This window comes from Saimiri boliviensis, chromosome 19, assembly GCF_048565385.1.
Source record: "Saimiri boliviensis isolate mSaiBol1 chromosome 19, mSaiBol1.pri, whole genome shotgun sequence".
NCBI lineage: Eukaryota > Metazoa > Chordata > Mammalia > Primates > Cebidae > Saimiri > Saimiri boliviensis.
This window is the reverse complement of record NC_133467.1, coordinates 29,876,358-29,888,753: the sequence shown is the minus strand read 5'-3', so window position 1 is coordinate 29,888,753 and position 12,396 is coordinate 29,876,358. Positions and strand designations below refer to the sequence as shown.

Sequence of the window (12,396 nt, the reverse complement as noted above, 5' to 3'; positions counted from 1 at the left end):
AAAGCGAAACAAATGCTAGCTTTTAAATAAGGTGCCTTGTTTTATTACAGTCATTGAGCAGTGTGTGAGTTTCCATGGGGGTTTTGTTACTGCCCAGCTCGGTCCACAGTTTCTTGCGCTGACCCACCTAATTTTGGGAGTCCTCTGAAGCCAACAGTGTTTATCCATTGTAATAGGATGATATGCAGAATCACTTTTCGCTGCTACACTAGCCAGCCTTTAGGGACCTCTTGGTTCATGTTCTTGGTGTTGGCAACAGGTTGCAATGAACATCTACTTTTTGTTTTTATGACTTCTGTGGTATGCATATGTATATGCACACACGCAGCATAATACTTATCATGTTAATCACTTGTAAGTGTACGACTCAGTGGCATTAAATACATTCACAATACTTTGTATCCATCACCACTGTCTATACCCTAATCTTTTTCATCCTTCCTAATATGAACGCTGAACCCATTAAACAGTAGCTCTGGTTTCCCCTAGCCCCTGGTAACCACTGTTCCATCTTCCATCTCCATGAATCTGCCTAGTCTAGATGCCTCATATAAGTGAAATCTTATATATTTGTCCTTGTGTGTCTGGCTTATTTCACTAAGCATAATGTTTTTAAGATACATCCATGCTGTGGCACGTTATCAAAAGTGTATTCCTTTTTTTTTTTTTGAGACGGAGTTTCGCTCTTGTTACCCAGGCTGGAGTGCAATGGCGCGATCTCGGCTCACCGCAACCTCCGCCTCCTGGGCTCAAGCAATTCTCCTGCCTCAGCCTCCTAAGTAGCTGGGATTACAGGCACGCGTCACCACGCCCAGCTAGTAAAAGTGTATTCCTTTTTATGGCTGAATAGTATTCTCTTCTGTGACTTTTTGTACTCGGCATATTACACAGGCTCCAGTGTGTGGCACGTTTCCTCTTGGAGCCAAGAACAGCATATTATAGGATAAGGACAGAAAGCCGTGGCAGCACACACTGAAGACCTGAGCGGCAGGGAGGGCAAACCTCTGAAAGGCCCTGATTTCTTTCTTACGATCCCTGATGAAAGGCCCTGATTTCTTACTTATGAAGCACTTTCTAGTTGTTTAAGTGAATTTTCACATCCACTGTCATCTAATGTTAGTCTTCAGTAATCCCATAAAAAGCAGGCATTATCCTTATTTTACAGATAAGGATCACAGAAAGAAAATGACCCCCTCAAACTAATTACATTGTCGTTCTTATCAGTATTAACCAGAGTTGGGTACAAACTGCACTATGTACTGTTACCGTGTCGAGCCCTGTGCAAAGCACTTAACAAGATTTGTTATTTGATCCTATAACAATTCTGTGTGGTGTAGGTATAATCATCCCATTTGTCCAGATGAGGAAACTGAGGTACCAAATAACTTGCCATAGCTCACAGAAGTGGTAAGTGGGGAATCTAGGATTCACTCCTGAGCTTGAACATGGTATGGTTGTGGGATGGAACCAAGGTAAGACTCCAGTCTGCTTACGTCTGGCTCAGAGATCCTATAAGGACATTCCGACAGCCTCTGCTTTACCAAACGTCAGTCCAGGCAGCATCATCTGTGTCCCTGATTGTGCCTTTCTCCAGTCTGGGAACACTGCCAGGCAGTGTACGGCACTAGATGTAAATAAGGCCATTATTTGATTTTATAAACCTCTTTTTGGAGGTTGAAACTTATATATTCTGTGTGACACCCCCACCTGGATATCCCAAAGGCACCTTAAATTCAATATGTCAAAAAACCGAAGTGATTTCTGCAGTCTCTCCTCTTTGCCTTGAAAAAACAAACAAACATGCATTTGTTTTTCATGTTTCTTTATCTTAAGGAAAGACATCTTGGCCACCCAAGAATGTATGTTGGAAACCTCAGGGTCACCTTTCTTCTCTATCACTACCCCTGGCTTAGGTCACCCTTACAGATTTGCCTCCTAAATATTTCTCACATAGATCTCTCCCTATTCCTTCCTGCCGGTGCAGCCCCGGACTGTCGTGTTTCACAGACAGCTGCAACACCCTCCGGACGGCCACTGTGCATTGGCTGTGCCCTCCCGCTATCCTCAACACTGCTGCCTGGCTCATCTGTGTAAGGGGCATTCTGTAGGCGTTGTCCTGCTTTAAAACCATGTGGTGATTCCAGGCTGGAGTCTGAACTCAGAGCAAGGTGCATGGCGTTCTGCCTGGCACCTAAGGCCACAGCAGCATGTTATAGGTCTACTGTGCCTTGTGCCCTACGTATGTCCTGTTAGAGCCACCTCTATTCCCGCCTTCCTTCTGTCTGGGAAGCACTCCCCTTCCAGTGCAGCTGAAGTCTATCTCTTCAAACCTCAGCCCAACTTCTGATTATCCTCCAGAGCCTGTTTGAGCTTTCATCCCATCTAGAAGCTTTTTTCTGAGGCCTGCGGAGTAGTTTCCTCTGCTTTTGTGTTACCATCATACTCTAGAGAGACCTTTGTTTCCACATTCATCACAGTGTATGTGTCTTTTTGAGGGCAGGGACTCTGACATTCATCTTGACAGCAAAGGGGTGAATTACTCAACTGCTAATTCTTTTGTAAAATGGACAATGTCAACCCTGTTAGAAGTAAATGCAATAATGGGTGTCAGGTCCTTAGCACCATGCCTGGCACATAGTAAATATCCAGTGGACACCCGCACCGTCTCTCTACATCTCTATTGCATGGTGGCTAGGCCCAGAAGGCAGCGAGAATTGGCAGCTCAAGCCCTTTTGGTCAGGGACCCTTGCTGGGTGGAAGCTCCTCTCCTGGTGGTGCCCCTTGGCTGAATCTGGTATATCCATCAGGTCCAGGTTGGAAACTACCAAGCAGAGCCCTGCTGCCTCTGGGTATTCTGTTCAGCACCCAGCCCTCTGACATTTAATGAATGTAAAAAAAAAAAAACCAAAAAAAAAAAAAACAACGGGGCAGCTGCTATTCCTTACTCTCTCCTGCTGCACTAAGTCTCTGCCTCCCTGGAGAGTCATTTAACCGCATGAAGGTTGGTGGTGGGAACGACAAATTGCTTCTCCACAACGATCTCACCCTGCTTTCTAATGAGTTGGAATCACCCTTGTTAATGTGATATTAGCAATTTACCTGTCTCCTTAACCACTAACCATCCTGAGAGGATTTGGCATTCTTTGTGGCTGTTAATCGTCTCATCGCCTGAGGGCTTGTTAAATAGGTGGAGTGTACACCCAGGCTTTCTCCTACAGAAAACAATCATTCGTGATCTTTTCCCTTTTACTCAGCCTCTCTCCTCAGCTGCCTGAGCCCGGGACAAGGCAGAGTCCTCCCGTCTAGAGGCCACGATGGGCAGAGCTGGGCTCTGGGCCAAGAGTCCCTGGTTTGACTCCCTGCTTGGTCAGGACTTGATCAACATCATCGCCTGGCCCTGGCTCCAGGGTTGTGGTGGGGCTGAGGGAGGTGCCTGTGCAGCCCATTTCCCTGTGGAGGTCACTTGCCCCTTTCCTTTCCCTCCATCAGGCTCAGGCCCCTCTTGGGGCAGTCCTGCTATCTCGGGGCGGGGAAGGGGGGGTCTTTCAGGAAGGGTCTCTCCTGAGTCTCTAAGACACAGTCGTCATTCATATTGTGTGCTATTGACAATCATTCCATCCCCTGCTGCTTCATTTTGTGACTTGTGGACCCAAGTGGGTCTTTGTTTATCCTGACCCAGGAGAGCTGGGAAAAGAGACAGTTCGAATTGCTCTGGGTGTATATTACTTGCTAATATTTTAAAATTTGACTTGCTCTCTCTCCAGTTTTTCAGAGGTATGAACCTAAAAGCCATTTCATGGAAAAAAAATAGTGAGGAACTGGTGTTATTTCTTTTAGGTGACACTAATAACTCAACGTGAGATGCATCAGAATTTAAACCGCTAGTCAAAAAATATACCGGTAAAATAGCAAGTCTATATTGATGTTAGTTGTTATATAGCAGGTGCTGTTCTAAGCATTTTGCCTGCAGCAACTCACTGAATCCTCGTAATTACTTTATGGAGAGGAGGTTCAGTAACCTGGTCACACAGGCAATGAATGGCTAGGATTCAGGCTCCAAAACTGTCTTCTGACCATGATGCTGCCTCTCTAGGGCTGATAGAGATCATCACTAAATCACCTCCTTTGGGATTCTCTGCTCAGAGAGTGCAGCTGTGATCTCCCCTTCAGGCCTCTCTGTGCAGAGACCGCAGTAGTCTGTGTTAGTGCCATCCTGTTGAAGCTGGTCCCATCCCATCCACACTTCTCTGGACTTCTGGTTGAGCCAGTCTGCTCAGATACGAACTTCCAAACCAACCTGTTTCTCTTCGGTCCTCAGCCAGGCTTTGTGACATCAGCTACTACAGTTGCGGAAACAGCTGATAAACACGATTGGGCTGCTCAGAGGGAGAATATGGCAGTAGGGTCCTTGGCAGACGTTGCCTGCTCACTTGGAAGGGCAAAGACCTAGAAATCCATGTGCAATTGATGCACAGGCTGTCATTGTGCTGAGGCTTGTGGGCAGGGGATTGTTTCTCTTTCCTTCTCCGCTTGTCTTCCTCTCCTTCTCTTGCTCTCTTTCTTTCTTCCTCCTTCCCTTCCTCTTTCCTTTTCTCCCTTTCTTTCTCCTTTGAAAGACTAATATGAGGTCCTGGTAAAGATGGTACATAGAAGACAGGCTTCAAGCCTCCACGAAGTTCTTTCAGTGTTGTAGTAAGTCACTGCTCCTTGTTGAACAAGAAGCTTAAGGGGCTGAAGCAGCGAGGGATTGAAGCAAAGTCTGGCTTGGTTCAGGCCTGAATGCCTAAACCAAGCCAGGTTTGCGTTGGATTGGTTCTGCCTCGCATGAGAAGTACATCCAAAGGTTCTGTCCCTCCTGGGGAGCCATGCTGGGCAATCTTCTAAGCATTGGACTTTGAGGTTAAAATAAAATGTCTTGTGCCCTTGGTGGGGATTTCTGAAAGATTGATGGGATTCTAACTGCCTAGCGGGATACCAGATGCCACTTCCATTTGACTGAACATCAGCACTTTGAGAATAGCAGTTTTTTTTTTTTAGCAGTACATGGGCTTTGGGGCAGCTCTCTGCCCTTCCTTGCCAAATGACCCTATTTGATCTGGAGCCTTGGCTTGACTTTTCTCCTCAGCACCTGCTGTTTTCCAACCAATCCCATTTCTTCCCCTGGTTTTCTCTTTTACAGAAATCCTTTCTTCCAACTTGATTAGATTTCTTGGCTTGCACATCTGGTCTTCTGGTCTTCATTTAGTAGGGATGACACTTAATTTAAGTAAGAGTTTGGCTGCCTTTAAATTTAACAACTGCACCCTGGTAGGGGACTGATGAGGAGTCAGTAGCTGAATTGTTTATTGAAAGAGATCATATTGATTTATGATTTGCACTTAAGAAATCCATTCCCCCACACTCCTGCATTTAATTGTATGGCTGGGCACTCCAGTGCCCTTATCTCTGGAGAGGAGTTTCTCCTCAGTGTGCATGCAGGACTACTGTGTGTGTGTGGCATGAGTCCATCTGTCCTCACAGAGGAGATTGTGCATTGGTAGAGCTGGAGGGCTCCTCTTGTCTACCCAGCATGCCAGATCCTAAAGCATGAGATCCATCATGTCTCTACTTAAAAACTTTCGGTGGCTTCTCACTGCCTGTGGATGAAATATGGAGTCCACAGCAGGCGGTTAGGGGCCTCCCAGTCTCGCTTCACTGTGACTGTCTAATTCATTTTCTATCATTGCCATACAGAAACCCAGTTCTCTGGCCCCACTGAATTTCTTAGAAGTCTTCCCATTCACTTGGCCATTCTGCCTTTATGGTTTTCACTTTCTCTGGAATTTCCTCCCTCCCTTTCCTGCCTGTCTTGTCTCTGTTCTTCAAAGCCCATTTCAAATGAAAATCTTTGCTGTGAAATGTTTCCTGATTCCTCTCACCCATAGCGTGCCCCCTTGAAGTCAGACACCCTCTCTGCATTTCTCTTCAAGTACTTTAGCTCATTTTGTGTTATAATTATTTTTATGATTGTTGTTTATTCTTATTCAACAGAGTCACTACCTAAGAGCTGGTGACCCTGTGTTGGTCACCTGTGTCCCCTGAAGGCATAGAGCTCAGTGCCTAGGGTAGTAATAATTGACATTCCTGAGTGCTCACTCCATGCCAGTTCTATTCTAAGCACTACACATGTAATCATCTTGGCTGATCCTCACAAAAGCCCTTGGAGGTAGGTGCTGTTATTAGCCCCATTTTACAGATGAGATAACTGGGATCTAGGCTGAGTAACTTGCCTAAGACTACCCAGGTAAGAAGCAGCAGAGCGGGGGGTTCACTGGGCCTTCTGTCTTCTGAATCCAGGTACTCAACCAGCAAGCTACATGGCGTCTTTCATTAGATACTTGCTTAATACATGTTTATCACAAAAAGTTGTATTACAATCAAGAGATACAGGTGAGCAGGAACAGGTTAGTTTAAAAATGAGGAGAGGGAAGAAGAGGAGTAAATTAGAATGGGCAGGTAGGAAAGGAAAAGAAAGGAAGAGGGCTAAGAAACCAAGGAAGAGAAGAAACAGGCAGCTATGGGGGTGGAGCTCATCCCAGCACACTCAGCACTGTCACTGCAAATACTCCAAGTGTGACTCAAGGCTTTAACCAAAAGGGATGGAGCAGGAGGGTGCAGAGATCAGGATTATCATACTCCTTTTCTGGGAAGGAACCTGAAGCATGGAAAGGCTGTGGCTTGTTCTGGATCCCACAGGACAGCAGTTCTGGATAGAATTCAGGTCCCTTGTTCTTTTTGCTTTACAAGGAATGACACATGACTTTCTGCCCCCTTGCTGTTATTGGAAAGGGTCATGTAACCCTGGTGTTGTGAGACTGCTCATCATAGTCTTGTATTCTGCCCGCATCTCCTAGACTGTGTCTCCCTCTTTCAACCGCTTCCGCTTTGGTCCGGGTCTCAGCCATCTCTTCTTGCCTCAGTGGCTGACTTCTTCCTGCACTTCGCTTCTGTACCGGTCTTCACTCCTGCAGAAGTTGCATTCTCTAATGTTTGTCTCAGCCATCCCTACCTCTGAACTCAGAAGCTTCGGGGACTAAGGATCCTGTAAGTAAGCTCTTAGGCCCTCACCCTTTGTTGAGGTGTTTCATCAGGCTCTCTAGCCTCTCCCTCTGAATTCATCTCTTCTCACCTAACTCCCCAGTTTGGGCCTCCACTCTTCTCCTGAGAGTTCTTTCCATCTAGTGGCCTCTCTTCTCTCATCATGCTTCTTCTTGTGGCCATAGAGCAACCAGCTGTGCCAGCCTTTCCCCTTTCATGGAATCTCCCTGTGCAATGAAGAAAAGCTGAGGACGTTCTCCCATACCACCCTTTTCAGGCCCTATATTTCCTCCTTAAGCCTCTTTAACCCTTTAAATGGAAAGGTGTCATTCCCAAGAAACCCTTTCAGTAGCCCCAAGGTAGGGGCTTCAGCCAGTGAGATGCTTGATGGTATTACATGGGTAAATGCTGACATGCTTGGTGGGAGAAACTTCTCCAGGCCTTACTTACCCTACCCACTATCTTTTACCCATCACTAGCGAGAGCTCTGTGTAAAGCAGACCAGAAGTCCAAGTTCAGATGAACCCGGTTTCCTCCAACTGAAGAGGAAACTTGGGGAGCCTATACTGGAGAAGAACACATCTTAAATTTTCACATTTTGTGGGTGGCAGCGTAGCTGTTGCAGTAGAAACAGATATCATGAGCATCTTGGCTTTGTTTGAATTTTGAGAAATGGCAGTCACAGAGACTTTTCTATATGCATATCATTCCCTGACACAGGAGAATGACTATCCTGGTCTGGAGTAGGGGGTGTGGGCCTGTGAGTAGCTGTACCCCAAGTCCACATGATGGCTTTGCTATTGAAATCCTCTAGGTGTCCATGACTCTGTGTTGCTAAATTACTTAACATTGCAAACTCGTGGCCTACAGGAATAATCTTGATGAGGCAGATGGTTTAAGTGGAATGGCAGCAGGTGGCCTTTAGAGATTATTGGCATATATCACTATTTTCTGTGACCCAGCCAACTCTTTGGTATATGTATGTCCTTTCCCTTCTGTCAGATGAGGAAGGTTTTTGTTTTGTGTTTTTTTCATCTCAAGGTTTTGCATATAGATTAACCAATGGAAGATCACGAATCATTTAAATAATATGCTGATGTTGAGACTGAGCCTTGAGATTCTGCTATTCAGGCAACTAACTTCTCTGCCTGCCAGTTGGGTGTTATTTTCAACTAAGCATAAGTTCACCCTTGCTCAGTAGGAGTCTCTCTCTCTCTCTCTCTCTCTCTCTCTCTCTCTCTCTCTCTCTCTGTCTCTTTTTTTTAGGGGGATAGGGTCTCACTCTGTCACTCAGGCTGAAGTGTAGTGGTGCAGTCTTGGCTCATTGGAACCTCTGCCTTCCAGGCTCAAGTGATCCTCCCATTCAGCCACATCAGTAGCTAGGACCATAGGTGGGTGCTACCATGCCCAGCTAATTTCTTTGTAGAGGTTGGTGCAAAAGTTACTGCATTTTTGCCTTTGAAAATAATGACAAAAAACGTAATTACTTTTGCACCCATCTAATATTTTTGGTAGAGATGGAGTTTCACCAGATTGCCCAGGCTGGTCCTGACCTCAAGTGATCTGCCTGCCTCAGCCTCCCAAAGTGCTGGAAATATAAGTGTGAGCCACCATGCCTGGCCCCCGCCCTTTTTTCTTTTTGTAAAATAAACTTTCTATTATAAAACAGTTTTAGATTTACAGAATTGCAAAGATAATACAGAAAGTTCTTATATACCCAGTACTGTACTTCCCCTATTATCAGCATCTAATGTTAGTATGGTACAGTTATTAGAATTAATGAACTAATATTGATATATTCTTTTTAACTAAAATCCATACTTTTTCATATTTCCTTAGTTTTCCCTTAGTGTTTATTTTTTGTTCCAGGATCTTGTCTGGGACAGCATTTAGTTCTTATGTCTCCTTAGTGTCCTCTGTGTTGAGACTGCTTTTCAGATTTTTGGTGATCTTGACAATTTTGAGGATTACTGGTCAGGCCTATTTTGTAGAATCTCCTTTAACTGGAATTTGATGTTTTCCTCATGATTAGTATATTTTTGAGAGAAAGACAGATGGTAAGATGCCATTCTCATCATCTAATTTCAAGGGTACATAATATCAATATGACTTATTACTGTTGATGTTAACTTTGATCACCTGGCTTAAGACGGTATTTGCAAAGTTACTGTTTTCTTTCCATGCAGTACTTTTTGGAAAAAAGTCCTTATGCATGGTCTGCACTTACACAGTGGAAAGTTATACTCTACCTCCTTAAGGGCAGAGTGTCTATGTCAAGTATTTGGAATTCTTCTGCATAGATTTGTATGTCATCTCCCATTTATTGCTTTATTCAATCATTTATTTATTTTTATCAGTAAAGAGTCATGAATATTTGTTTTATACCTTGTATTTTTTGTTTTGTTTTGTTTTGTTTTGAGATGGAGGCTCACTCTATTGCCTAGGCTAGAATGCAGTGGCATGATCTCAGTTCCCTGCAACCTCTGCCTCCCAGGTTCAAGCGATTCTCCTGCCTCAGCTTCCTGAGTAGCTGGGATTACAGGCATGCACCACCACACCCTGCTAATTTTTTTTATTTTTAGTAGAGGCAGGGTTTCACCATGTTGGCCAGGCTGGTCTCGAATTCCTGACATTGTGATCCACCTGCCTTGGCCTCCCAAAGTGCTGGGATTACAGGTGTGAGCCACCATGCCCAGCTATACCTTGTATTATAAGTACGTCTTTATTTCATTGCTCAAATTGTTTTTGATTTGGCTCTTGTATCCCTTTGCCCCATCATTGTTGGTTGTTTTAAGTACATTTTAACTTTCTGACACAACACAGTACTCCAGGCTCATCTGGTGTATTTTCTGAAACCAGCATTTCTGCAAAGAGCCCTGACTCCTTTTGTTGAAGGATTGGTGGTAGACAGCAGGATCGGAGGTGGGGGGGTGGAGGCAGTCAGTTAGTTACTGCTGGAATGTTTTTGCATCTAGGCCCTCTCAGCTGATAGAGCAAAGAATATGTGTGTATGCTCTTAAATATACAAATACCCATGAATATTTCTATAGCTATCTATATTAAGCTAAACATAAGTTTGTACTGATATCTCCAATTCTGATCTATATTACATAAATCATTCTAGCTTCCTCCCCTGCTTATCTGTAACATCCCTCAGAAGCAGTTAGAAACCCTTCTCCCACCACCCATTTGCTGAATTGTTCACTTCCAGTGTATGCATGTAGTAGTATCAGAATCGTTAATCCATATCCCCAATGGAAACAACTTTTCAGCCATAGTATAGTACTGATGTATAGTTATTTTTGCCATTAGTTTGCGGCAAACATAACTCCACTGATTTCTAAAGTTACTTCTGTTAGCACCTTACTTTCTTCCTTCAGTGAGGTTATTTCATACATTTGTAATACATTTGGATTTTTGGAGGTCACATTTTACATTACATCCTGGGATCCTTGCCCTCCCACTCAATGATTTTTTTTTTTTAAATTGCATTCATTTAAGTTTACTCTTGTGCTATAAAGTTCTATGGGTTTTTAACAAATGCTTAATGTCTTATACTTACATTATAGTATTGTACAGAATAATAAAATAGTCCACTGTGCTACATGTATTTAATTCCTAAATCCTATTCCCAAGCCCCTAGCAACCACTAGTCTATTTACTGCCTCTATAGTTTTGCTTTTTCTAGAATGCTATATAAGTAGAATCCCAGAAAATGTATTCTTTTCAGACTGGATTCATTCACTTAGCAATATGTACTTAAGAGTCATTCATGTCTTTTTGTGGCATAATAGCTCATTTTTTATTGCTGAGCAATATTCCATAATATGGATGTACCAAAGTTTATTCATTTGCCTATTCATGGACATCTTATTTCCAGATTCTGATGATTATGAATAAAGCTGCTATAGCGATTCATATGCAGACTTTTATGTGCACATAAGCTTTCAAATTAATTGGATAAATGCCTAGGGGAATCTGCCTCATTTGACTGTCTACATTTCAGCATCTACCTCCCTCTAATTCTACCTGGACAATCTTAGCACACTCTAAAAATTGGTAGTTCTGCTGCTGAGCTGCCAGTATACTGGCCTGTTTCCTTCTCTGCCTGAAAGTGGTAAGCACTGACCACCCTTCTTGCTGAGAACTTTAAAATTTTTAATCCCGGAGGTGATATGGAGGAGTAGGGTAGATTATGGGATTTGGAATAGCCCTGGAGTCAGGGCCGAGCTGAGCCCCAAGGATTATATCATTGTGTTAATTAGGAACTTAACCCTGATTCCTGAAAGCAGTTTTCACGTGACTTTGGTGTGGCGGAAAAGGCCAGTAAACCAGGGTGTTTGTTACAGAGAGTGATTCGTCCTGTGTGACTCAGGAGAGATGCCGACCCACACATGGTCCTTTCAGATCTCTGGGGTGAGATATGGTGGTGTCTGTTTTGCCACATAGGTCAACTGTGGAGTCTGATATTTGAGCCACTGGCACGAAGGGAACCAGCCATGGGTCTGTAGTTCAGTCTCCTGGTTTTCCCATACCTCAGTTTGCAGGGCAGCTCTCTGACCTAAGTTTTATACTGAGTTTGCCTACTCTTTTTATTTTACTTGCTTATTTTGAAGTTTATATTAATTTATTTAAACATATTTTTAACTAAACGATTTGATTTTTCTATTTTTTAAAAAAGTAGTAAACATTATTTTTAGAGTAGTTTTAGCAAAATTGAGTGGAAACACAGAGATCCCATATATTCCTGCCCCTTCACATGCACAATGTCCCCCACATTAAACATTCCACACCAGAGTGGCACATTGGTTACAACTGATGAACCTGAATTGACACATCATTATCACTCATTTGACATGAGGGTTCACTCTTGGTATTATACATTCTGTGGGTTTGGACAAATGTGTAATGACATGTCTCCACCATTATAGTTTCATACAGAATAGTTTCAGTGCTGTAAAAATCCTCTGTCCCCTGCTTATTCATGCCTTCCTCCTCCCAACCTCTACCAACTACTGATTTTTTACTGTCTATAATTTTGCCTTTTTCAGAATGTCATCTAGTTGGAATCATACAGTAGGTATGATTGGCTTTTCAGATTGGCTTCTTTTACTTCGTAGTATGCATTTAAGATTCCTCCATGTCTTATTATGGCTTGATAGCTCTTTTTTTTTTTTTTTTTTTTTTTTTAGTGCTGGTTAGTATGCCATTGTCTGGATGCACCACAGTTGATTTATCCATTCACCTACTGAAGGACATCTTGGCTGCTTCCAAGGGTTGGAATTATGAATAAAGCTGCCCAGAACATCTGTAAGCAGG

The 12,396-nt window shown here is 43.4% G+C and overlaps 1 protein-coding gene across 4 annotated transcripts in view; it reads left to right on the top strand.

Annotated features, from left to right (window-relative positions):
* Positions 1 to 12,396, top strand: part of LOC101044371 (uncharacterized protein C1orf226) — a 317,762-nt gene that overhangs the window by 96,631 nt on the left and 208,735 nt on the right. Inside the window, exon 2 of one of the 4 annotated variants that reach the window (XM_074390241.1) lies at positions 12,270 to 12,387. The exons of the other annotated variants lie outside the window; for them this stretch is intronic. The gene's annotated coding sequence lies outside the window, so the exon portion shown is untranslated. The remainder of the gene's footprint in view (positions 1 to 12,269; positions 12,388 to 12,396) is intronic. 4 annotated transcript variants of the gene reach the window in all.